Here is a 26189-nt window from a genome sequence, read left to right as displayed (position 1 = left end):
ATGATCGACAGTATATGGTTTTGATTATAGCTTAACGCTGTAGCTATTAAATCAATTCTGGGTTTCACCAATACTGCAACCTTGATTATTGTCTGTAAATTGTCAAATTCTGTAAAACGGTAGTCTAACGGTAGAACAAGTAGGGAAGAATCATAAACTGCTAAAACTGTCATAAAAGTCACAAATTGACTTCAATGTCAGGTACACATCCAAATCTAGCTAAAATTAGCCACCATAAGCTAACAGGTATAGCACATCAAGTAACACTGTAGCTAACACCCCCAGTGTATTGAAGCAAGAAAGGATGTATCCTATGCATATTAAATTACTTGTTAATTGTAAGAGGAAGAATGTATTACTTCATCTTTCAGAAACTACATAGTCTCACTTTATGTCAAACTGCATGCTGTGTTTTGCTCAGTCTTGTCGTTATTTGCTTAGCTTTTTAGGTGGTGGTTTTAGGTTTTTAAAAATGAGTAAAAAATTAAAACATTTTCTTTTCCAGATTTAGCCACCTTACATTTAGATTGGCAAGGAAGCGCCCAGCCCAATACAATAGCAGATTGCTCTCCATAGGTGATCTTGAAACACACAGAGCCTCAAACGACACAGTTCACTGCCCCCCAACTGTCATTTTCTCTCTGTCTCTCTCACACTACAGCAGTACTGCTCGTGTCAGTAAACATCGTTTCCATTCCAATTAATTTTGTTGTTGAACATTAATTAAAAATGCCCAGTTTTTAGATGCTATAGAGATGGCCAAATATTTCCCACTAGTTAGCCAGTAAATGGGACAAACTGTGAAATACAACATATCGACGAGACCTATTTCTTCTCTGCTCAGCCTATAGAACTCCAGCTATGGGCCAGGAAGCTAACGCTAATGCTAGCAAGATTCATAGTGAATAACAACAAGACAAGCTACAGTGCTGTGAAAAAGTTTTTTCCCCCTTCAATATGTCTTCTGTTCTTGCTTTTTTGGCACACTTACATGTATCAGATCATTAAACAAATTTTAATATCAGAAACTTAAAGTGTTGTTCCCATGGTCTTTTTCGGCACTTATATACGTCAAATAAGCCATCGAGACAGTTTTTTTCGTTTATCAATTATTAATGGAGAAATCACGGAGAGTCGCTAACAACCAGACGTGGCTAACACTGATTAGCTTTTAAAGCTTATGCTTTGGTAAAACCAAGTGCAGATGTATTGCAGGTAAAAGAAAACATTTTCAAAGTTGTAGAAACCCATCTGGAGCCATCCATGCAGTTTTTTAAGTGCTGTAGTACTTCCAGGTGTGTGTGTGTGTGTGTGTGTGTGTGTGTGTGTGTGTGTGTGTGTGTGTGTGTGTGTGTGTGTGTGTGTGTGTGTGTGTGTGTGTGTGTGTGTGTGTGTGTGTGTGTGTGTGTGTGTGTGTGTGTGTGTGTGTGTGTGTGTGTGTGTGTGTGTGTGTGTGTGAGAGAGTGTGTTTTATTGCATCCATGCAGTGTGGATAAAATGTGTGATATTAGGCACTTTCAACATGACTGCATCATAGCACGTTTTTCTAAAAACTCCTTATATAAGAACTGAAATAGGTGGAACAAATCGACACGCTGCTGCACACATGCACACACACATTTCCAAATGCTCCAGCTGGTTGACTGGCACTACAGTCCGAGCCATACTGCTCGGACAAAGCGGTTGCCAATATGTCGAGCTTAAAAGCAAAGTTCATTATTTAAGGATTAATGTGGATAGGAAAAAGAGTAGGTGAGCTCAGTTTTCACAGTCAGCTAACTTGATTTAAAGCACATACACCATGTACACAGATTTATTGTGTTCATCTTTCCAATGATCACTGGGGCTGTGAAGACAAAAGGTATGCACTTGGGCGTTGACATTTCTGCACACACACGACACGACAGTTGTTTGACAGTGCGACCACGTTGGTGTTAAGCTTCATGCTGTTCGCCCATTATGCCATGGCGAGCTTTCTTCAAGCCTGTGAAGTTCGCTGATAAAATTAGCACAGCAAATTAGCACTGATGAGTCACTCATTATCAGCTTGGTGTATGTTGGCAGGAGGTGGTTTGTTGTGGGCTGATTTGCTTGTTCAGGTCTTCTATTTACAGGAAAGCAAAAGCTGTAAAAAAGCAAATATACGTGTGAAATTTTAGGTTGTTGTCATGAACAGAAGACGTGCGGTCATGATTATTTTTCACAGCTTTCAACACCAAATTTTCTGCATTGCTGCAAGTGATGTAAACACTGTACACTGAAAAACTATGATTTTTTTTCAGCTCCTGGTGTTGGTTTTTTTTTTTTTGGTAAAGCCAATTTTCTATTTATTCAATACTACTTATTATTACTATTTATATTAATGAAGGAAATAGAGCCATCTTTACTCTTCTGTTTCCCAACAGTGTTTTGTGCTGTGTCTATGTGGAGAGGAGTGGCTTCCTGGAGGTGTTGTTGCGTGAAGGTTTGGACAGGATTTCAAACAACAGCAGCACTTTAGAGGCACGCCGCATCACTGTCGCTGAAATAAAGCCAAACGCAGGAGAACAACTATTTTGTTTCTCAAAGCGACTCTGCTCACTTTGCTGGCTGTGATTATCCTTAATTGAAAGTGCCTCCTGCAGTTTATTTGTTCATGTCGCTCCACATTTACAGTGCCGCGCATGAGGAAAATGTTCAGGGATATTTAACAGAGCACTGCAGAGCCATTTTAACCCGAGCCCAATGGGTTACAATAAAGAAAGAATCAAGGTGAGTCAGGCTTTATGTAGCCGATGATCTCATGAAAGAATTATTGAAGAGCATTTTATATTCCTGACAATAGTCTGTTTTTATTTAGTCGTAAAAGACTTTCCCCTTGCCCCCTTACTGTCTTTGCTCGCCTTCAAACATATGCTACTGTGCTAACATGTCGTGATGTAGTTGAATGCCAGGCCATTTGTGGCTGCTCAGTCAATATATGAAAGATTGATGTGATAGAATGACAAATGGCCTCTTCTTGAATGTTGCATGCAGGAAATGACATGAATTTGCTGGCAAGTTTTAGTGCACTTCAGAGCAGTCAGATGACATTATGTACCGTTGGTTGACTGTTGACGTAAACACGATCATAATGCATTTGTAACAGCGGAGATGATCTTCTGGTTTAGGTTTTTGTGGACACACTGCGTTAATTCTTTGTTTCAGTGGAGGGAATCATCTCTCTGCTCCCTCTGGATCTGACTGCATCTTCTCTCTCCCTCATGTCCCCATTTTTGTATCCCCCCCAGGCCAGCGCTAGTGTGTTTTTGTCTGTGCATTGCTCTGTGTTATATGGAATGAACATCATTACCTTAGTGTCTCTTTGGGGGAATGAAAAGAGAGAGACTTAAAAACAAGTTGGTATCAACGTCCTGGAGTGAGCTATTATCGTTAAGAGTCAAAAGTCTGAAATAAAGGTTCATGTTTTTGTTACATTGTATTTGATCTCTTTAGTTCTGTTTTCACATAGCAATGATGCAAGCGCACTTAGGAACTATATATAACATACGGCATCCTATCACCTACATGGGCTGCATATCCTGATATGCTCTTTCTAGTGTCAGAACTTTTTCCTGCCCTCTCCATGGTACTGCAGCCCATTTTGGTTATTTGCATTGTAGGGTCTGGGATTTTTAAGACAGATACCCATGGATGGAAATGTGGGTCATCCTTCACAGTCCCCCATTTTAGAGGGGAATAATTAACTGATTACCAATATGGTGGCTAATAAAGTGAATTTTAGCTGGAATTGAAACATTTTTTATGTGTATTTCACACCGTTATTATTCTGGAAAGGTCCTTAGAACACTGCTTTCTTAAACAAATAACTTTTCTAAAAAATATTTAACATTATTATGCATTATTAATTTCATTCTCAACCAATTCTAAATGAATACTTGGAAAAAAATGAATATATAAAGATAAAATAAATAGTTTAATAAACAGCATGTTCGGTTTTGGTCAGTTGCTCATCATTTAAATAAAGAATAAATAAAAATAAAATAACATGACAAAATATCAGTGCATATTGGACAACATACTTCCGTTTCCGGCGCTGTGTAAAGCGGCAGCCAGCAACAGTTGCTCCCTCTCCTTTCCGCACTTTTTTGCTACTTTATCTTATTTTCTCTTTTTATTAGTGCTTTTTTTTTTACGTTAGCTTTATTTTTGATTTGATTTATGTTTTATGCTTATTGTTACTCTGACCCTTTCCCACCTTTGTATTGAAACTGTTGCAAAATAATTTCCCTCGGGATAAATAAAGCTTCTTGAATCTTGAATCTTGAATCTTGAATCTTGAATATGCCAATACCGATAAATACGGACTGTGATAAGGCAATATCGGCTAATAATATGGGCTGACCAATGTATTAGCGATATATCTGTCTCTCGCGTTAGAAGCTTGAAGCTAGAAGATAGAAGCAAGACACTGGACAATAGCTGCCAGAACTACCTATCATTTTTCATAAAGTCTGAACCATCCAAGAAAAATGCTTTCCCATTAGAAAAGATGACCATGGTTCCGTCAATGGCCCTAGTTGAGCACAACAACAAGAAAACAGCCTTGGTGTCCAGTGACCCCATTGCCTGTTCCTGTCAAAAATGGTGCTGCCAACAGTCTGTTTGCATCTGCATGCTTCTCTCCTTTTAGATGTTAGTTTGTCCCATTATGTCATTTCATCTCTGCTACGCACTCCTCTCTCACCCTATTGTAATTACAAGCATCATTTGCATGTGATGATATCAACAGTGTATCATGGCCACTCCTCTGGCCTGAGGACCTTTTTGCTACAAATCATACCTTGTTCAGCTTTTTAGCATTTTAACTACAATTGTTCTTTTGTATTTCTCTTTCCCCCTGTCTCTTTCACTGTCATAATTGCAGCCCGAGTGTGTCCCATTGCCATGCTAGGAAACTAGTTATATAAACATGGCCTTGAGCGTATTACCACCAGTGCCAGCCCGCGCCCCACACAGTGAACAGTGTGTACACTCAGTGTGACCTCTATGTCAGTTTTCATTCAGAATTTGGGATCTAGAGTACAAGTTAATGAGTAAGTGCACATCAGATGCAAAAACAATGAATTTTGAATAGCGTGAGCTTTATTTTTATTTTCTTAACCTCAGTAAATGTTAATCAGACCATCACGCAAAAATGTGACCCAGAAGATAAAGGCTATCTGTGTCAAGAGAGAACAGAACATTGTGTCACTGAAGTCCACTCAAGTTCAATGACAGCAAATTTACCCATAATGCTTTGTAACACATCATAGAGCGTCTCTCGGGGCTCCAAATTACCTCTCACATCTGCTGCTGCTCTGTGCCAGGAATACCTTAACACCGCACACACACAATTATAGCCACACACATACACATGAGCACCAAAAGCCAAGAGACGGCCTGTTTGAATTGATTAGACTGTCATAAGTGAAATAATGATGTGCTTAAACAGACATGATGGAGGAACTTTCTCTAACTGATTGTCCTGTCGGTCCGGTAATTCTGACTTGCATGCAAATTACGATGTACAGTATTTCAGTGGAATCATGTGCACAGTTAGAAGCACAATACAAACTGAAAGATCAAGGAGAACAAGATATTTGACCAATGTGCAGTATATTTTTACAGTACAGAACATCTTAATGAATTAAATATTTCAGTATCAATAGGAGCTGGGGGGCAAAGGATTGAGCATAGGTGAGTCCAGAAACTTACTTGGTGCTCTACAGGAGACAGCTTGCATTTTGCTCTAAAGTTCTAATGTGTTGTTTCCTGTCAGTGGCCAAGCATCCATGCCTGACAAAAGAATTTGGAGCAAATGTGGCGAATCTCCAAAGACGCTGTTAAGAAGGGGCGAGCTTCCTTATTGCAGCTATAATATAGCTTTTAAGGTGCAGCTTCAAAACATCTATTTTATGTTTTATTGAACAGGCTCCACTAAAGAAATACCAAAAAGCAAAATAATAATAATAATAATAATAATAATAATAATAATAGTAACGAAACACCATAGCATGCATTTCCTGAACCTTTGCCCACAATTAGATAGTTGCCATTGATATAAGAGACACACAAAAACTAGTACTAGTAGCGTTACGGAGCAATGTTTTTACAAGTGGTTCCCAGTTTGGATTGTATAATTGTATCATGCTCGAGTGCGCACATGCAGGTGGGCAATGCAACATTTGTGCTGCACATTTCACGCTCTCCTGCTTGTTGACCGTTGGTGGCGGAAACACTCAAAGACACTTGGATCTACCAACAGAGAGAGGGAAGAAGACTGCAAGCTAGCAAACGTAAATGTGAACAATGAATAATTTAAAATGACCCAAAAATAGGCTTTGCAAATGGAAATGCATTGTTTTTTAGACCTCAGGAGTTGGTAAAATGCGTTTTGGTGAGTCACACCTGAATGTAAACATAACTCTGTTTGTTAACAAGAAACCCCTACAGGGCAACTTTAAGCTTTTATAGTGCTCCCTAGATTCGGAACCATGTGTTGTTGTTTTTTTAAACCAACGTAGTGGTGTGGCATGTCCCCTGAAATCCCTTGTAACATCATCCTTGTGTCTTTTCTATCAATGGTCACTTTGTTTGCCCCTTGAACCCAGCAGTAGTGGATGATGTAAGGTTGATTTTTGCAATTATACAATTATACTTATTTAGTCCCTACTTTTAAGTCACACTCTTTTATAGTTAAAAGAGAAACACGAATAAGGATGTAGTGAATTGTTATTTGGTTTGCTCAATTTGCTATATCAACAAAACACCCTATTTTATATATATGTTTGTTCCTACAGTGCTATTTCATCTCTATCATAAACTTCGACTTCGACTTTGACTTCTCTTTATTGATCCTTTGGGATGACTCCCGCAAGGAAATTAAGATTCCAGCAGCTTACAAAAGACACAAGGGAGGTATAAAAAATACATTAAAGGATAACCAGTAAACTCTTAGTGAATTAATACAGAAAGTATAAAAAAAAACAATAAACAGTAAGCAATAAACTCTTAGTCCTATATATGTAAGGTAGATGTAAGAGTACAGGTCAAATAAAATTCACAGAAAATTAAATCAGATAAGTTAAATGTAGAGAAAATGCATAAGATAAAATATGTATGACTGCATATGGGCGAGTCCAGTTTCATGCCGACCACAGAGCCGGCCCGCCTGATCAGTTTATCCAGTCTGGAGGTGTCCTTGGATATGCTGACCCCCCCAGCACACCAGAGTGTAGACGAGGACACTGGTGACCACAGACTGGTAAAACATCCACAGCAGTTTGCTGCAGATGTTATAGGAACGCAATTTCCTCAGGAAGTACAACCTGCTTTGTGTCTTCCTGTACAGGTGGCTGATGTGTGTTGTCCAGTCCAGTTTATTGTCCAGCCACAGCCCGAGGTATTTGTATGAGTCCACCGCCTCCACCTCAGCTCCGTCTAGCAGGACTGGTCGCGGTCTTGACCAGCTCCTTGGTCTTGGAGGTGTTGAGCTGTAGGTGGTTAGTATGGCACCAGAGAGCAAAGACCCCCACCAGACTCCGATACTCCTTCTCTCTGTCACCCCTGATACATCCCACAATAGCTGTGTCATCGACGTACTTCTGTATGTGACATAGCTCCGAGTTGTAGCAAAAGTCTGAGGTGTACAGGGTGAAGAAAAGAGGGGCCAGCACTGTACCCTGAGGGGCTCCAGTGCTGCTGACCACAGTGTCAGACGTGGTGTCCTTCAGCCTGACGTACTGTGGCCTGTCAGTGAGGAAGTCTCTGACCCAGTCCACCAGATAGGGGTCCACTCCCATCCTGTTCAGTTTGTCCTGAAGTATAGGGGGCTGGATGGTGTTAAAGGCACTGGAGAATCATTGCTGTGCCGCTTCCCTTATCCACCAACACCAACATCTGGCTGGTATGCAAACTGCAGGTGGTCCTTGGTGTGTTGTACCTGGGCTCTGAGGAGGCTGAGGAAGAGCTGCTCCAACATCTTCATCAGGTGTGAAGTGAGTGCCACCAGTCGGAGGTCATTCAGCTCGCTGGGTCTGGTCTTCTTGGGAACCGGAACGATGCAGGATGTCTTCCAGAGGGTAGGCACTCTCCCTAGCTGCAGGCTATGGTTGAAGATCCGTTGTAGTGGTTCCCCCAATTCTGCAGCGCAGCTCTCTCTCTCTCTGCAGCTTGTCTTTATTGTTGATCTGCCCCCTCATTCTCTCTATTTTTTGCCCTGGTTTACCTTGAATGACCCAGTGGGCTAATGACATTGTACCCCTTCTGTGTCAGCTTGTTTGAATTTCATGAAATCATTAGCACTCCATCCACAGCACAGCTTTCCACCAAAGCGATGACAATGTCTAATAATTATTTATTAAAGAGTAAGGCAGTTTAATAGAACAATTAAGTGTAACACACAATAAAAGACACAATAAGAATACTGTTAAAAGGAATACCACATAACAGACCAGATCAATAGGGATACAATCAATAAATAAAACCAAAGAATACTCAGATAATAAAACTTAAATATTGTCTCTCAGTAGTGCATTTTAAAAGTGGTTATTAGGGATGCAGTTCTGGCAGAACTGTGTTTGGTCCTTCCATCAGAGGCAGGTTCGTTACCAAACTAAAATAGTAACTCTTATGTAACCATGGCCTTTGCCTGGTGAAAGGAGATGTCAAATGCAGTTCTGCAGTGTAAAGGCTTTTTCAGAGTGCAACTACTAAACAGAAACAGAGAGAACAGAACATTGGATATCAAAATCCCATTTAAGCTTGCAATGGTCTTGTTTGTTTATTAAAAAAAATATTATCCTGAGTAATAGAGAGAGAGACTAAGAACTTCATGTTGAAGTGGTATCATATTATCTATGTTTTCAAGAAGTTTGAATGATTTGGATCACTATTTGATCAATATATGTAAGGTTGGCACGCTACGGACCATCATCATTTTTTATTTTTTTCCACCCCTGAAAGTTCTGACTGTGATTCACTAGCATGTCATGTATTTTTAGGGCAAGTCTGCTTGTTTGAAGGCCTCTTTCTGTCGAAAAGAACTGCTCCTGTGTCTTGTGTGTTGGTAAAACTGCAGTTTCAACATCGAAATATTTGAAATTACCAAGGCTAAAAGTGGTCACACAGTTGGCAGAAAGTGGTAGAAGGCACCAGGTCAGAATAGCTTTGTTCACTGGTCCATAATAGAGCAGGCCTAAAGCAGCTATGTCCAGATGGTAATCCCAGAAAGATGCTCCTCCATCCCCTCATATTGATACTGACTCAATGCTTCCAGCTTGTGTGTGTTTTAACAAGACTGCATACTGCACCTTCTTCATAGGTCGCCATGTCTTTATGCTTACATGTGTTCATCAAGACAACTTCACTTAGGATATAATTACACACACACACACTCACACACACACACTCACACACACACACACACACACACACACACACACACACACACACACACACACACACACACACACACACACACACACACACACACACACACACACACACACACCTACTGTAAGGGATGCCTGGTGGAACCATAGTCCTCTGTCATCTGGGGTACGGTGTAAAACATTCATTCTTTTTAGGCTGTACACATACTAAAAGAAAACATGTTTTTAACTTTGGCACGTGTCAGGCCAAATTCAAGAAAGAGAGGAAAAACAAAGAAAGGAACATGTAGGGGTGGGGGAAGGGAGGCCTGGCAGAGGGACGGTGGACCAAGCGCCACAGGCCAAAGCCTCACTTCCCCCTCTGTGGTTCTCTGGTCTGGCACATGGCCGGAGGTTGTCACTCCATTTCATTTAAAGTAGTATTGATGCTTTCCCAAGACCATTTTTAATGGGTGTGGTTCTTGATTGCTTCTTATGCAAAAGGGTATTCCTCAGCTTGAGTTCCTCTAATATCTTTGGTTTTGTTTCCTCCCTGTGCTCCATATTAACTTGAGGGAACTATCCGGTGCCCAAACTAGCAGTGTTGGCAGACTTACTGGAGCAGTTGAGGGTTGAATAAGATTTACTCAGTGACATCTCAGTAGTTGTACTCCTGCGAGCGGAGAACCCGTTGCCTATCAGTCTGACAACATCAGTCTTTGGGCGCAAAGGCCAATATTCTGTTGCAAGAACGCATACTCAACCGTAATTGGTCAATACTACTCTGACTACAAACTACGAACAGAAACCATAAAACTTCTGGTACAAAAGTGTTGTCCCCTTGTCTACAGTTACTGCATTGCATGCAAATATATGTGTTCATCAATGTTGTTGTTTAATTGACCTCACTACTAGAGCTGTCTGGTAGCTTTGTCATATTGCCACAGATGTCGCTTCATTTATTCCCCGAAATGTAAGATGGAAAATTGTTGAGGCTTTATTAACATGAATGGGGGGTCGCACATGGAACCCGGGCCCTTTCCAGGAAAACCAGCTGGCGGTTAGATACAGCACCTGAGGAAAACAATACACCCATGCACTTAAACTCACAAATCTTTGATTCTTTGCTCTGTGGCAATTTGTCAGGGACTACCTGATAGAGGTCATGATTGTAATAAAAGATTACATTTTTCCCTTGTGCTTCAGGTCCACTTTAATTCTGCCGCTGGCTTATAACTGGCTGGTTATCCAGAGCAATCACTACCTTTTCCTGTCCGTTCTTCCAGTGTCACCTGGACATGCTGCACTTCTCCTTTTAATTGATTTTACAGACAAACTAAAACGTGACATTACAAGATTATGCCCATGAAAGAGGCTATAAAATATCTTAGAAATTGAATGTAACCAATATCTTTGTGTGTTTGTGTTCACATAATCCCTACAGATGGCTCTCACTTTTCCAGGCCCTTACTTTAGCCTACTTTACTGGATACCCTGACTTTATATTTTGACATCTCATACACTCACAATGTGCAAAGCCAACAGTGAAATGTGAACAACAACATGTCATGGCCTACTTTTCGAGTACCCCTGTTGTAATCCTATCCGCAACTACTGAATAGAAGCAGTGTGGGAAAGCCTGAACCACCATTGTACGACAGCAAGGCTGAAAGAAAAGGAGGTTGGAGCGGCTGCAGGCTGGATTTAGTCTTCATCTTGGAAGTGCCTAATTAGCTGGGACCCAACATTCCTGTTAAATGAGAATGAACCTAGTGTCAGAGGAACATTTTCATGTATTCAGGCATACATAAACACACACACACATGGACTCGCACATTCCCAGTTTAACCAAATCTCAAGCATTTGGTCCTTACGCAAACACACTTTGACTCCTCTGGTCCCAGAGAACATGTGGGCTCAGGTGGCAGCGCTGGATGCTTGCACCGGGCTCTCTCTCTGTGTGTGTGTGTGTGTGTGTGTGTGTGTGTGTGTGTGTGTGTGTGTGTGTGTGTGTGTGTGTGTGTGTGTGTGTGTGTGTGTGTGTGTGTGTGTGTGTGTGTGTGTGTGTGTGTGTGTGTGTGTGTGTGTGTGTGTGTGTGTGTGTGTGTGTGTGTGTGTGTGTGTGTGTGTGTGTCTCTCTCTCTCTTCTGGCCAGCTGTGATGGCCAGCTGCCCACTTTACCAAGGCCTTGGCAGCTCCCCAGATGGTTGACCCAGATAGACAAAGCAAGAGAGGAGAGGAACACATGCACACACACACACACACACAACCTCTCTTTGATACACACACACACACACACTCTGCTGTACACCTGCGTGGGCACCCTTCGCACAGGGATGCTCATGCAGTCCCATCAGAGCAGGTGAGGAAGGAAAGTACAAGGGTTTTTTGCTGTATTTTGGGAGTCACCTCGAACTGTCCTGACGCAACAAAGTTTCAGCAAAATGTGGCACTTTGTTGTTTAAAGGCGTACTACACAGCAGTCATCGGACATTACGAGTTTGTTCAGCAACTTTCAAGTCTTGCATATTTCATAAAGTCCAGGATATATGCAGGACTGGACAGTAGGGCTGTAGGATTTTATCAATTCAGCGATATAAATCGATATTTTGTTTCAACAGAAAGTATCGATTTTTTGCCCACAAGTATCGATACATTAAGTCCCATTCAAACCTCCCTGGCACTCTGCTCGCTGCCCATTTCCTCCCCTGTACACTCTGCAGGAAGAGTTATTAGGTCCACCAGTGTCGCTGTAGAGCATTTCTAGCTGTCTGTCCAGCAGAGATGGGGATTTGAGACTTGAGACCCGTGCACAATCTTTTTATCTATGTACTTTTTGGAGCAGAGATGTGTGATCGGCCACACTCCGCAGATGACATGGAGAGCACATCACCTGCTGCTGCTTCCCGGTCTGCTGCTGCAGTCACATTAGCATTTGGCTTTAATAACTCCAGGCACAGCCGAAACAAAAGAATCACAGAATGCAACACTGTGTTAAGCTCATTCATAAACTATCAATGTTAGCTTGCTACTAATGTTAGCTTTGTAACGGATTAACTTTTAGATTGGTGTTCGTTGAATTACATATTTTTGAAAAGTGTTTTCTTGCCGGTGCTGCCTCCATCTGCTGGCTAACGCCGTTATACTGGGAGAAATTTTTGTTAATTATTAATGTCAGCTAAAGGCAAGTGTATTATACAGGTATATTGTTGACCACGTTAATGTTACTGCGTTATTAGCTTTAACCATTACACTGCATTTGAGAGGCTGGAGGATTTTTATTTATTTAACATCTCTTTTTTCAGAGTGTCCAGCAGCACGACTACAAACATAATGCGCAGCCAATACAAAATACATGACTATAATACAATTAAAATATATCAAATAACAAGTGAAACAGCAAATTTATATCAAAATCGAGCATTAATCATGAATATATAATGCAGAATATCTACAGCCAGATGTGTCTGCCTCCAAGTTATTATCAAACATCTTAAATCCTCCAATGAGAACAGACCTGGACTTTCAGGTGTGTCTGTAATTAGTTCCAGGTAATGGGAGCAGCAGTCTTTCTTTATTTACACTAGATTATAAGATGTCAATAGTTGGGACTTTGTGTAATTATACAATAGGGTTGCACTTCAACTCTCTTTTTATTATTTATTAAAACCATAAGAGACTTGATTAGGACTTTCTGCTTCCCTCAGAGACTTGAGACTTGACTCCGACTGGTGATGTCCATATATTGTGTAATTTATACTTTCACAAGATGTCACAAAAATCCCACTGTCCCTTTAAAATCTTTCTTGATGTATCGTATCAAATTGTATTGTCGGCTGAAGATTGTAAAATATATATCGTATCGTGAGCTGAATATCGTGTATTGTATTGTATCGTGTACGGCCCTACTGGACAGCAAGGCTTGCCCAGTCCCAGGCAAGCACATTTGGAACTGGGTAATACGATTTATGAAAAAAGCTGGTGGGTACCTGTGGGAGGCTGCACAGACAGGCCATCTAACACCTGTAGTGAAAGCGATCAAGTCTGACCCGCCTGACCATCATTTCAAATGCCTCGTGTTCTCACTAAGATTGAAAAGTATCAATACTTTTTTAATACCACACGTTTCAAAACAATACACATTCAAATATTATCAAAAGTATTAAAGCTATAAATGAATGCTGATCTAAAATCAGATTTTCAATTTAAGGTTGCATGAATGAAACCACAAGGTGGAAAATGAACTGTGTTGGTATGTGTTCAATGAGTTACTTAAAAAAAAAATAATCCTAATTTGAGTACAATTTTTTTCCTGTGATATCAAAAGATATGAGTTTTTAAAAATAATAGTATTAGGCTTTTGTCAGTATTTTCTACTGCTAAAAAAAAAGGTTAAACATAGATGTATCAGAAAAACATGTTTAGTTCTCCCCAAGCTGTAATAGTTAATAAGAAATACTTATTCTAAATGGGAAAATAAAGAATTAAATTAATGGACTGAGTGGAAGCAAGAGGAAATAAAATAGGTAGAAGGAAGAACATTAAGCTTGCACCTAATTTTCATATATTTCAGTCTTTTGCTTCCTAAAGTAAAAATGCTGTATCCCGTCACATCGATGCAGATATCTGCCTGAGGAATGAAGGTTGCCATAGCATAAATTGTCTCCATTGAAAACAGCCAACAGCTAGTTTTATATTAAAATGAGTGAAGGAATAGTCCACCTGCATCAATAACCCACTGTGACTGTACGACTTATGTAATGTAAATTGTCCTCACCAAAGACACAGCAGCAATGTGTTAGCCCTGAAAAGATGACTTATAAAATGACCTACTGTATATGTAAAGTGTGCATGAGATCATTTCAGCTATAGAAGCTGTTTATAGTAACTTGTTAACATAAAAAGTAAACTAGTCCCAACAACCAATACCGCAACTTCTGTGTCGAATGAAAATGACTATCATTGCGTTCTACGATGTCAGCAATTACTTTGGTGAGTACAATGTTATCATAACCCTCAAAACTGTTGGCTGGAGCTATAAATATAAAATACATAATCCCACAAACTGTACTTTTCTTTCCATCTGGGTGGCAAATTAGAAAACCCTTTATTCTTTAGTGGGAACTGTTAGAATAGACATTTGCACATGGGCATACTGTGTAGGCGTCAACACACAGTCTGTTCTTTAAACTAATAACTTATAACCTATAAGAACCTAACCTAACCCTAGGGCTGTGCAATATGGCGATACGTGTCGTATGATGGTAGCAAAATCTTTATCATTTCATATTTTGCTCTATATTGCTCTTGCGGTGTCATGAATCATGCACTTTACAGGCTGTGGAGATGAAGTGAGCCAAGGCCCTCTATCGGAAAGGTGTCACTCTTAGACTGTGCTTCTCTCTTCATTTAATAGCCAGAAAACAACTGTAACCGATACACAAACCAGTCTGCACACCTGACATATACACGCACACTCCGTGTGTGACTCATGCTTCTTATGTTTAAGTGAAACATTAATAAATGATCGGCTAATTACGGCTGTAACGTCAGTCTGACACAGCGTCGTGAAAGTAAAACTACAGTTCTGAATATACCGTCAGCTGTTGTCAAAGAAAGACACAAACAAAACACATTTACGGTATAACCACAAATACTTTTTAATAATATCCCTGTATCAGAAATCACATCACTCAGTAACCGGGTGCATGACCGCGCAGCACTGGACTCACAACTGAGTCCTCAGTCCTGTGTCAGGCGCTTGCTGCCAAGAATGAGAGGGTTTATTACATTCACAGTGCAATTCAAAATAATAAATAGTCCAAGAATGTACTGGGAAAATGTAAATTTATCTGGTTTTGCCAGTATTGATAGCCTTCATTAAAGCAATTCTTACCTTTCTTGCATGTCTCATAGCGTTTCCCTCCAAAGTCCCACCCTCTTCCCCCTGCCTGACCTCAGAAACGTGCAGTGACAGAGAAACGCTGCGTTCCGATGCCATAGGAAGTCTGATGTTTTGGACCTCCAACAAGGCAAAGGGCAGTTAAAATGCCTGTCAAAGTGGAACCTCCTACTAGCGAATTTGAAGATCGACCTACCCCTAAGCCTCAGACTTTCTATGGCACTGGAACGCAGCATGAGCAGTGCAAATGCAACGGAGCAACAGATGGCAAGCAGGAAGCTCGGCCAATCATTTTATTCTGACCGAATAAAATTATTGTTCAGATTTATCAGAAATATAAGAATTAAATATTTTTGAATTTCAACACTTGGTGCATTTCTTTTACATTTTAGTGTGCTTTACGCTTTTTAGGAGCATTTAAACATTACAAAAGAAAAGTGTAAACATTCCAGAAAGGTAAGAATTGTTTTAAACAAAAAAAAAATAAATATATATATATCATAATTTTGATTTATTTACAGAAAATGTGCTATATCGTGATATGATATTTTGGTCATTCAATTCAATTTTATTTACAGTGCCAAATCATAACAAAAGTTATCTCAGGACACTTTACAGAGTAGGTAAAGACCACACTATGACTTATATATGATTTACATAGACCCAACAATTCCCCCTTGGAGCACAGTGGCAACAAAAACCTTCCCTATTACAGGCAGGAACGTCAGACAGACCCAGCTCTGTGGAGGACGGCCATCTGTCTTGACCGGTTGGGGAGGAAGAAAAGGAGAGAGAAAGAGAGACAGATGGACAGAGAGAGACAAAGACGGACACAGACAGACGGAGAGACACTTCCACCAGAGATGCAAGCAACCACAATGACTATAATAATATCTATAGTAATGTGGATATGGCCATATCGCCCAGCCTTACTTAACCCTGGCATTTACCATTCCACTAACCCTAAACTTTATAGCTAATGTAAGATAGCTGCTAACTTAAGGATGGACACGTCCATAGCATGCGAGGTATTTGGCCAATAAGTCTGTACCGAGTTTGAAAGAGAGACTTCATTAGTATAAATTTTTGATTTTTTTTTTTAAAAGAAGTAAGAACCTCAACATTTTCACTTTCCTTGTGCTGTTCTCTACTAACCCTTTTTTCTGGCACTGATTGAAAAGGATATTTTGACCTTTAGATACACCTAATAAACACCTGTCACACCATCCCCACTGTTCCTCCATGTAGTCCAATAACAAATGACTCCCACAAAGCTTTTCAACACTAGCTGGTCTAAAATATCATTTTAAACTGTGGATAGCCACGCCTTCTCAGTTCTTTATGTATTCAGAGGTGTCTTTCTGCAGCCATATGTGTGTACGTGTATGTGTGCGTGCGTGAGTGCAGTCATTATCCTCAATGTCACACCGCATTGCAGTGCAGTAAAAACCTTTTGAGTGTGTGTGTGTGTGTGTGTGTGTGTGTGCGCACGCATTATATAGTTAATCCAATAGTTTCAGGGCAGGCTTCCATTGGCTTGTATTTCACTATCTGAGGGGAGTGCTGAAATTTAAAGTGAGCCGATTATGGAGTTGGGATTTTTTTTGTCATCTTGAATATTTCTTTAAACCCATTTTGTATATTTCAGTCTTATTTTTCGGTTCATCCCACTCCACCTCAGTGCTCTATTTTCTTTTCCCCTGCCGTTTCTTTTCTGTGACCTCAAGTTCCCCTCTCCTTCTCCGTAACATAGGAAATGGAAGGTTGTGCCGTCAACAAGGGTACACAGCAGGGTAGAATGATGAATTGGCTGAGAAAAGCAGCTCATTCGTCATCGGAGAAAGTGCTGACATCTACGTTGTTCCATATAATAAGAGAGGGAGCACTATTATAGCTGCGGATACATGTGCCGCGGTTCATCATGAAGGGAAGCAGGTTAATTATGTTGGAGATTATAAGCGAGCAATGTGTGTTTTATGTGTTTTTTTTGTTTGAGGGGGCACGTGGTATACAGAGATACTGTCAACCACTCTGTGTTAATCAGTGAAGAGACATTACAATGTCAAGTAATTTGTGTTGACATCTCCTGGCCCAAGTATGTGTGATGTTCATGCTCTAACCGGGAGTATGTCAGTTAGGCATCGGACAATATGAAAATTGAATGTTGATTATCCTGGCCAAAATAATTATGACTCACGATATGATCATCGACATATACACTCTGGCACTATAACAGAATCAAATCCCTTTACCTTCTATTTCCTTAAAGGTCCGATGTGTAACTTTTTTATTGCCAGTGGGGCACAACTTAAAAATTGAGACCTTCGACGACTTGCTTGGTTGTTTATAACAGCCTGCGGACTAACTTCTGTGCAAAGGATTCAAGACAGATTTTCCGGGAAACTCCAAAGGATGTAACTTTTTGCGGTTTTCGAATCCATCAACTCTCTTCAGCTCGCCTACAGCCAACAGTGATAGCTTAATGGAGTCTGCACCCATCAACAAATGAGTCCACACATGCTGCTCTTCTGTTATACATTCTGCAGCAGCGTCCCAGAGATGGACCTCAGGTTGTTGGTTGTACTGTGACTGCAGCAACTAGTTTGCTTATCCAGCAGGATCAGACCCCCGGTGCTGGGTGTTTAGGCCGGCTGAGTGTCTGCAGGGTGCCGTCTGCTGCAGGGTGATGTGCAGCGGAGGCACAGCATGTGTGGACTCTGTGTTGTGGTGGTACAACAAAACACTTTTCCCCCGGTGCTGATAAAAATCCTGGAGGAAACACTGACAATTGAAATATACGGTGAGAGGGTTCCTGGTTAGAATCCGGGCTGGGGCCCTTTTGTGTGGAGTTTACATGTTCTCCCCGTGTCTGCGTGGGTTTTTTGTCCATGCAGGTGTTAATTGATTACTCTAAATTGCCTGTAGATGTGAGTGTGAATGGTTGTTTGTCTGTCTGTCTCTATGTGCCCTGTCCAGGGTGTACCCCGCCTCACGCCCAAAGATCGGCTCCTGCCCCTCCGCGACCATGTTAGGGACAAGTGGTTGATGATGAATATGGATGGATGGACATGTGTTGTTATTTTACACACATTGTTGCATGACTGATATTAATTGTACATCCAACGAACACTTTAATCTTCTACTTCTTCTTTCAATAGACAACATTAAATGTTAATATGCTTTTCTGTAAAATAAAATAAATTCTCCTTAATGTGAACTGTATCTTATTGGCTGTGTCCAAATAAAAAAAAAAACAGTAACTAAATGAGCAGAATGTTCCAAAATCACATCCCGAGCCATTTACCCAACCTGCAACTGGAACTGGAAAATCCATTTAGATTTTGTCCATGTTGCCGTGACAACATGCGAATCTTGTAGGATTCCCCAGAGATTGACGTCAAAATGTTGGTTGCAGTAGCTCGGCTGAGCCAGAGTTGACATGAGAAACAAAATCTGTGGAACAAAAATCCAAACAGTTCAGCCTGATTGGTATGCACCTCAGGTTGCTCTCAAATCTCAACTGGAGAAGCACAGGAGTGAGAGGGGATGTGATGCTTTCTGTTATGGGTGCTCTAGACATGTGGGTAACGACCTGAGTCCTGTGGGTTTATATACGCATTAAATACAGGTTAAACCCTATAGAATAGACTTCATAACCAATCTTTGGCACCTGAAGGGTGAACCTAGACCAGGTGACTTGAAGTCCGCTGCCCTTAGCTTACTCTTCCTTAGTTACAGCTTGATGGCGTTGCCCTTCAGGTGTATATTGCCAGAGGGGCTAACACAGAGCCACCCATTATTTCCCTCATGCTCACTCTGAGGCACTCAAGACATGATATAAGTACACACACACACACACACACACACACACACACACACACACACGCACACACACACACACACACGCACACACACACACCACTGCTGGTCAAGCCCCAGCCAAAAACCCAAAGCCACAAGCAGTGGAGCGGATCTGTCCCAGGCAGAGAAGTGGAGGCTGGATAAGGAGAGGACCACACCCAGCCGTGTGAGCTGATGGTAGGCTTGGGAACCAAAGGGAACTCCCATAGGAAGAATTAAGTCATTACTATTTACATGCCCTCTTTTATTTAGAACAGAAGCAGGCTCCTGTTTAGAGAGCCTAACAGTAAAATATAGCAGCTGTTTAATGATGCAAAATAAGCATTTGGGGTTTCTGAAATAACATGGATAATCAGATTTTTTGGAAGCTACTGGAAGTCACAAGATTATTTTGGCAGTCTGGTTTGTTTATAGATAATTCTTGGATGGTTGTGTTGTACTTTGCTTGTGTATGTGTGTGTATTCCCTCACTTTAGATGTTTTTTTTTGAGAAGGCAACACTCCTTTTGTTTAGCCTGCTGTGCGCGGCCAATTTCACTACCTGCAATGAGACCACATAGAGCAGTTTTTAGTATTTGTTTACTCATTTATTGGCATTTTTCCCCTTGTTTCTCCCAATTCATAATATCCATTTCTCACACAAAGCTACCACTGCCATTCGCTGCTGGTGAGGTTTTTGACAGCCATGTGGTCCCCTCTGATACACACGGAGCCACCAGCTGCTTCTTCACCTGCCACTGAGAGGCTTCATCAAGAGGGCATAACAAATATGAAAGTTCACAATGCCCCCACCAGATTCCACCCCATTTCACAGAGCCCTAACCAGCTAATTAGTGCCATCTCAGTGCAGTCAAGGACATGTTCCCTCACTGGCTTCCCAAAGTGTTTGATGGAGTGCTCAGCCAAGCTACTAGCTTCTGTCAGAACACAGCTCTGTGTGACGCTAAACCTTGAAATGTATCATTTTTATGTTTAACAAAGCGGTGCAGCTTCTCGACACCATCCCTCTTCTCCCATTTCCTCTGACTAAAATGGTTTTGGCAACACAAAATCCTCAGAGCCCTGCACAGGACTGGGGATGGGTAGCTGCTTCTAATCCCTTGCATTGTGAATTCTGCCCTTCACCTAAATGCTTACAGTGCTGAAATATGCAGTCTAACATGCACTACCCAGGATTCTTCGATTCAGCATCACAGAATCTCTCTGTTAAAACTCTAAATACAGCTAAATAAAGCATAGATGCTTTACTCCAATCCTACCTGATGACCTGTTCTAAAACATCCTTTTACAGACTGACAACAAAAATAAAAAATGCCCACAACAGATTTCTGTTATTTTTGTAGTCTGTATTATATTCAGCATGTTTGTTGTCAAAAGGGAAAACTGCCAGGACAGTGGGATTATTTTTATTTTTTTGAGCACTGACAGCTGTTCTAAAACCACTGTTTTCTCATATTAACTTTAATATAAATGTCCAGAGAATCAGGTTCGGACATTGTTGCCTTTTCACAAATTTAGTACACAACAGGAGATTGTACATGTCAGATGTGTTCTCATTTACTGGAAATACGAATTACAGCGGAGCTGTTCGTAATTTAGTCATAATCAGCCGTGTCTCTTGCTGTTCTTTACTGACAGAAGTTCCTGAATCCTCTCTTTTTTGGTGGCATCTCTGTGTAAATGGCCCTTCTTCTTCACCTTCGGATGTTTGTGTTCTTCGTGCCAGCTGCATTATAGAAACACAACACCAACGCGCCCACTGGCTCGCTTGAAGTTGACGCGGCTGTATTCACACACGAGCTGCACTCGGCTGCTTGCAGGGTAAAGACTTCAACTGGTTTGGACGTGTGCATTCTCTCACACAGCTCCCCCGGGTAATGTCGAGGTCATTTAAGGATCGCAGTGCGTGTGTGAAAGGGGCTTCAGTGTGTACACGTGATGAGAATGCCTGATGATGCGTTCTTAGTCAGCACCTCCTGCTTTGGCTTGTGCCTATTCAATTCAAATTTGTTTCAAATACAATTCCACAAATTACATTCCCGTGTTGGTCACTACTCTCACTGTAAGGAAGGCAAACATTTTTAAATATTAAATCATTATGAATTAATATAAATTATTTCCCTACCATCCACACATTTTACCTTCAAGGAGAGAGCGAAACGACATGTGTGAGCAATTTCAGCAGTATGCATTAAAATTAGATTCAAATGCAAGCGCATAAAAACCATCCCCAGTTCTCTGTGCACATGCTGCATAGAGAGGGAATTACCTAGTAGCGGTGCTGCCCTCTGCTGGACAAGTATCAGCAGAACAAAAACATGTTCCCCCTCCAGACATTCACATGGGAGGAAGAATGGTGCACGGTGATCCGGCTTCTCTCTCCCTTGCCTGTTTATTCACACACACATTATATTATACACACAATCAATCACAGTGTAATAGCACATACAGGCACGTAATTAAATGATGGATTTATTAAAAGTGTGTCCCTGTGTATGCATGTGTGAGGAAAAGCTAGGTCACAGGGAGGGGGAGCGTTTAATGGCTCTCAGGACACTGGCTAGCCTGTGTGTGTCTGTGTGTGGCTAGTGGTTGCCGAGCCATTGGCCTAATTTTTTTTGGCTGAAGACCGGGAGCCGAGGTTTACAGTCACGCACTCCCCTCATCGCTCGCAGTTGACTCGCTTTCGGTCTCTTTCATAATCCTTCTCTTTCATAATCAACCTCTCTGACTTAATTCATGTCCAGCCCGGTCTCTGCTGTCTTTTTCTGGTCGCTTATGTCAAGTCAACTGAAGCTCCTGTATCCCTCTCCATCCACCCTCTGCTCTACCCCCCCCCCCCCCACACACACACACACACACACATACACAGTCTTCAAAGACTATTAGATCCTAATATGACCACCCCACACACACACTACACTTAACCCCGACTCCCACAAGCTCTAAAAGGCTCTCCCCTTCTGTCTCTACTAATCTCTCAAACATGATCGCTCCCTCTCTCTAAGTCTTTGCCAAACTTCGTGCACAAGATGAGTGTTGCTTTAGGACTTCCTCACAAGGCAATGAAACTCCCCTCCTGCCTGGACATTTTTCATCTGCCTTCAGGTTCAGGTATTCAGGCGCCGTGGGACACGCTCCTCTCTAGGTGCTTGGGTTTTTGTAGTTGCTTCTCCACAACGATGACTGCTTGGACACGCAGCTGAAACACACTGTCGAAGTGATGTCTTTAAGAGGCAAACAATATAGGCCTCCTCTTCACATTTTCATCAGCATCTGAGGTTTGCCTTATATATTATTCTTCATCAGGTGTTCGTCACTTCTTCAGCTCGTTAGTTAACTTGCTTCAAAGTCTGTTAGATGGAGGGCTTTATAGTTTGTGCGACCCAATTTTAATGAGGAATGCTTATAAATACTAATGAGCATATTTTGGTGTAGCTGAAGGCTCTTGTGTACTCATTGTAAAAGTTGGAAGTCAACATGTCAGTTTAATGATGCGGCAGTATTTGACACCGAACCCCTTTTGAAGTGTCTCCTCTTGCTGGTGTTGGCTGTACTACATTATGTAACACTAACTTTTCAAAGTGGTTGCCAGGTAGGCTGCCAGGCATCAGCTTTTGATTTCCAAAACTAAATATGTGACTTTTAGTAACCTTAGATTTTGAGTGATTACGATACTGTAACATGAAAGAATTAAAGCTTTTAACAGTAACTGTACAAAATCTGTCCACAATTAAACAACTTGATTTGCTTCACCACTGTCTCCAAAACAGATGCATGCGCGCACGTGTAAACCCACATGCAGCATTGCCATGTGCAGTGGGCTCCAGTTCTGAATGCAACAGTCTTAAAAATGTCTTAAAGTATTGCAAACAAATATTAAAAATGTATTTATTTTGGGCATGGTGCTGTCTCAATTTTTTATATGTTAAAAAGTTGTTCCCAAGGCCAAGAGTGTTGGTTGCCAGTTTCTGAATGGCAACCAGGCAACTGTTGCTTTTGAGCCCTGGGATAATTTAGAGTGAGCCGGTCGTTATTGCGAATGGTGATGCAGGACACTGGTGCAGAGAGGCCGGCTAGTTTGACACAAAATATTGATTTAAACATGTTTTTAGTCATTTAAAAATGATAAATAGCTTTTACTGATCTAGAAACTGTGCAAAGACACTACCATAGCCCAAACTGTCTGTCCATTTCTCTGCCGTCCAGCTCTGTGTCTTTTAACCTCTCTCGCTGTGCTGTTTTCTTTTTCTTTTCTTTACTGAGGACAGTCCAGCCATTAAACATGAACCCACAGTTTTGTGCTCTCCAAATAGCCTACATTAAAATGAATATCAGAAAGAGTAACATAAAGCTAACCTTTTGTGGCAATTTTTGCTACAGCTGACGTTTTAAATTTACTGGACCCTTTTCGGTGAATTGACAGACACAGTCTGCCAAGGCTCTGGGTCTGCCAAAGCTGCGTTCTTAGTAACTGTCTTACACAGCAACAGTCTGCTTTACATAGCAACAGGAAATAACAGAATCAGAATACAATAATACAACAATACACTCAATGTCTGTGTATTTCTCAGTATTGTTTGTGGTAGTTTAACACAGGTTAGGTGAGATCTTCTGAGCCCAACTAGTGAAGCATGATTTAATCATCAGTTAACACCCTGTTCCCACCTGGCACTAACATGCGTTCTGAGTGATCCGATCACAAATGGACAGCTCTAACTACAGGTGAAAACACTCTCAGGAAGCATTGAGGACGCATCGAGATCAGAGGTCAAAAACAACATTTGGATGTGGTTCAGGCCGTGTCCACATTTTAGGCTGAGCTGTAGATTCAGATGAACTGCTTTAGAAAGGCTTAGAAAAAAGAAAAATCCAAATCTGTTCCCACTGAGTCTATTTTTAGAGCTTTGTGCTTTTTAGTTAGACTTTGAGTACATCTACAGTACGAACCAACAGATGGGCTCACCACAGTAGCCTGGATCGCTGGCCTGTGGAACAGCTTAAGAGGTTGTTTTTGTCAATGGTTGTGTTTCTCTGTCTAACCCACAGCAAAGGCCACCAGGAGTTGAGCTGTTATTTTGATTCTGGAACGATTTTGAGTTCAGGCTGGATAACCACAGAGTATCGGCTGCATAACCACAGCCACTTTTCTCCTGTCCATTCAATATGTTTTGAAAATGCCGAGGGAGAAGGGAATAAAGTGTCTGCCAGTGGAACAACATGTGCCTCTGTCTATTCTCCCATGTCTGCAGCTTTTGCCCCATAAATTAAAATACTGCGGGAAGTGGACTGACTGGTCTCTTTTTCAGAAAACAAAAACAAGTCACCCAGCCAAGGCACTTGTGGGGAGACTTGGCCAGCCGGAGTTATCGTTGGCTTGTGCACAGAAGCATGAATGGATTTGCGTCTGGAGAACATTTAAGTTCATCTTCTTTCTCAGACTGACTTCTCGACCCCACCACTCTTATCCCCAATCCTTATACCTTCAGTTATTCTCTCCTTAATTCTCTCTTTTTCTGCTCAGTTTGAAAAATGTGCTTTTAAAGACTGTTTTATATCGAGCCGTGGGAGGGGAGCTGTGGGGGTTGGGCAGCAGTGAAGACGGGCTTGTTGGCCTTAAACAACCCCAGAGGTTAGACATCCCACTTTTGGATCAAGACAACTCTTGAGTTTTATATGTGAATGTTTCCCCTCACCTCATCTTACCTTTCCTCACCTCATCCGACTCCATCTCCCACTCTTCATTTCAGTCGTGCTGACATTCTCGCTCAACACCTTTTCTCATTATCCTTCCCTCTCACTAGCTTTACTCTTCTCAAGCTTTTATGTCTCTGTTTAATCTCCGCCCCCTCCCTTACTACCATCTCTATCTCCAACTCCTGTATCTTCCACAAAGGCTGTAGAGCTTTAAGGCTTTTATTTCACTCCCACCTGTAGATTTACTGTAACATTTACTCAGCATTCTGTGGGCTTCAACTATTTTTTTTGCAAGCCACCTGTTGTATTTTGGGGAGTTCATGTTCAGTACAACATGTATCATGATACAGGGGTTATGATTCAATGTATTGTGAAACTGTAAGCAAGGTGATATATTGTGATTTTTTTTTTTGGAAAATCTCATTTTAGGAAATCGGTCATATTATAAAGAACACACCACCATATTCATAAGTTATGATGGAGTAGAAGAGTCGAATGGTTGAAGTTACATTACAACACTGCTATCTAGGGGTTAGGAGTTTAAACAACACAAAATGAACCACTGTCTGCCATAAATTATTCCATATGGGCTTAGCGGTATAGTCTGAAATGTATATTACGGTATCACTTGAAGAAAAGACAGTACATCATGGTATATTTCTTTGGCTTAACAGTTCAATACAAACTCATCTGATGGTACAACAAATGCATGGAAGCTTTTACTCTTAAGTGTATTACTAGGACGTATATCACATATTTCAGAGTAGAGCTGAACCTGAAGTTTTTTTTCAGTACCGTAGAATAAAAGTAATGCCTTCGAAAGTGTTTCCATTCATGGACTGCTTTGTCAGTTGGGCTGATGTCTGATGAACTTTTGTCGCCCTTTAGCATGTTTATTTTCCAGGGAACACATTTTAATGGTAGGTTTATTTGGCCTGGTTGAGATCAGTGTTAATGATGTTTAATGCCTGACCGCCTGAATCACCGCATTTCTTTATAAGGGCTTTGTATTTGTCAAATGTAGCGCTTACAGGAAAGCACTTTAGCACTCAGGTTATACTGCAATGAATCAATTAGAAAAATAAATTAACCGTTTCCAGCTTAATTAATAGGTCCAGTCACACTCATGGAAATTCTGTATTCCATTATTTCAAACGATGTCTGTGACCGGCCAGAAACCCCACTTTTAGGAACAATTCAGCCAGTGTGTGGCTGGGATAGACCAGCTGTTGTGTAAAACTGGCTTAATAATCACCACTAATGGAGCGTGAATCTAGTGTGTACCTTTTTTTATTTGCTCTCTGTATCTACCACATACTTGGTTACACCACATCTGT

The 26189-nt window shown here is 41.1% G+C and overlaps 1 protein-coding gene across 1 annotated transcript in view; it reads left to right on the top strand.

The window, feature by feature from the left end:
• Nucleotides 1-26189, top strand: part of adarb1b (adenosine deaminase RNA specific B1b) — a 127691-nt gene that overhangs the window by 59442 nt on the left and 42060 nt on the right. The gene's annotated exons all lie outside the window — the stretch shown is intronic.

The sequence above is a fragment of the Echiichthys vipera genome (genome assembly GCF_963691815.1).
Source record: "Echiichthys vipera genome assembly, chromosome: 10".
Taxonomy (NCBI): domain Eukaryota; kingdom Metazoa; phylum Chordata; class Actinopteri; order Perciformes; family Trachinidae; genus Echiichthys; species Echiichthys vipera.
Note: the sequence above shows the minus strand (reverse complement) of the source record. Positions and strands in the feature narration are given on the sequence as shown.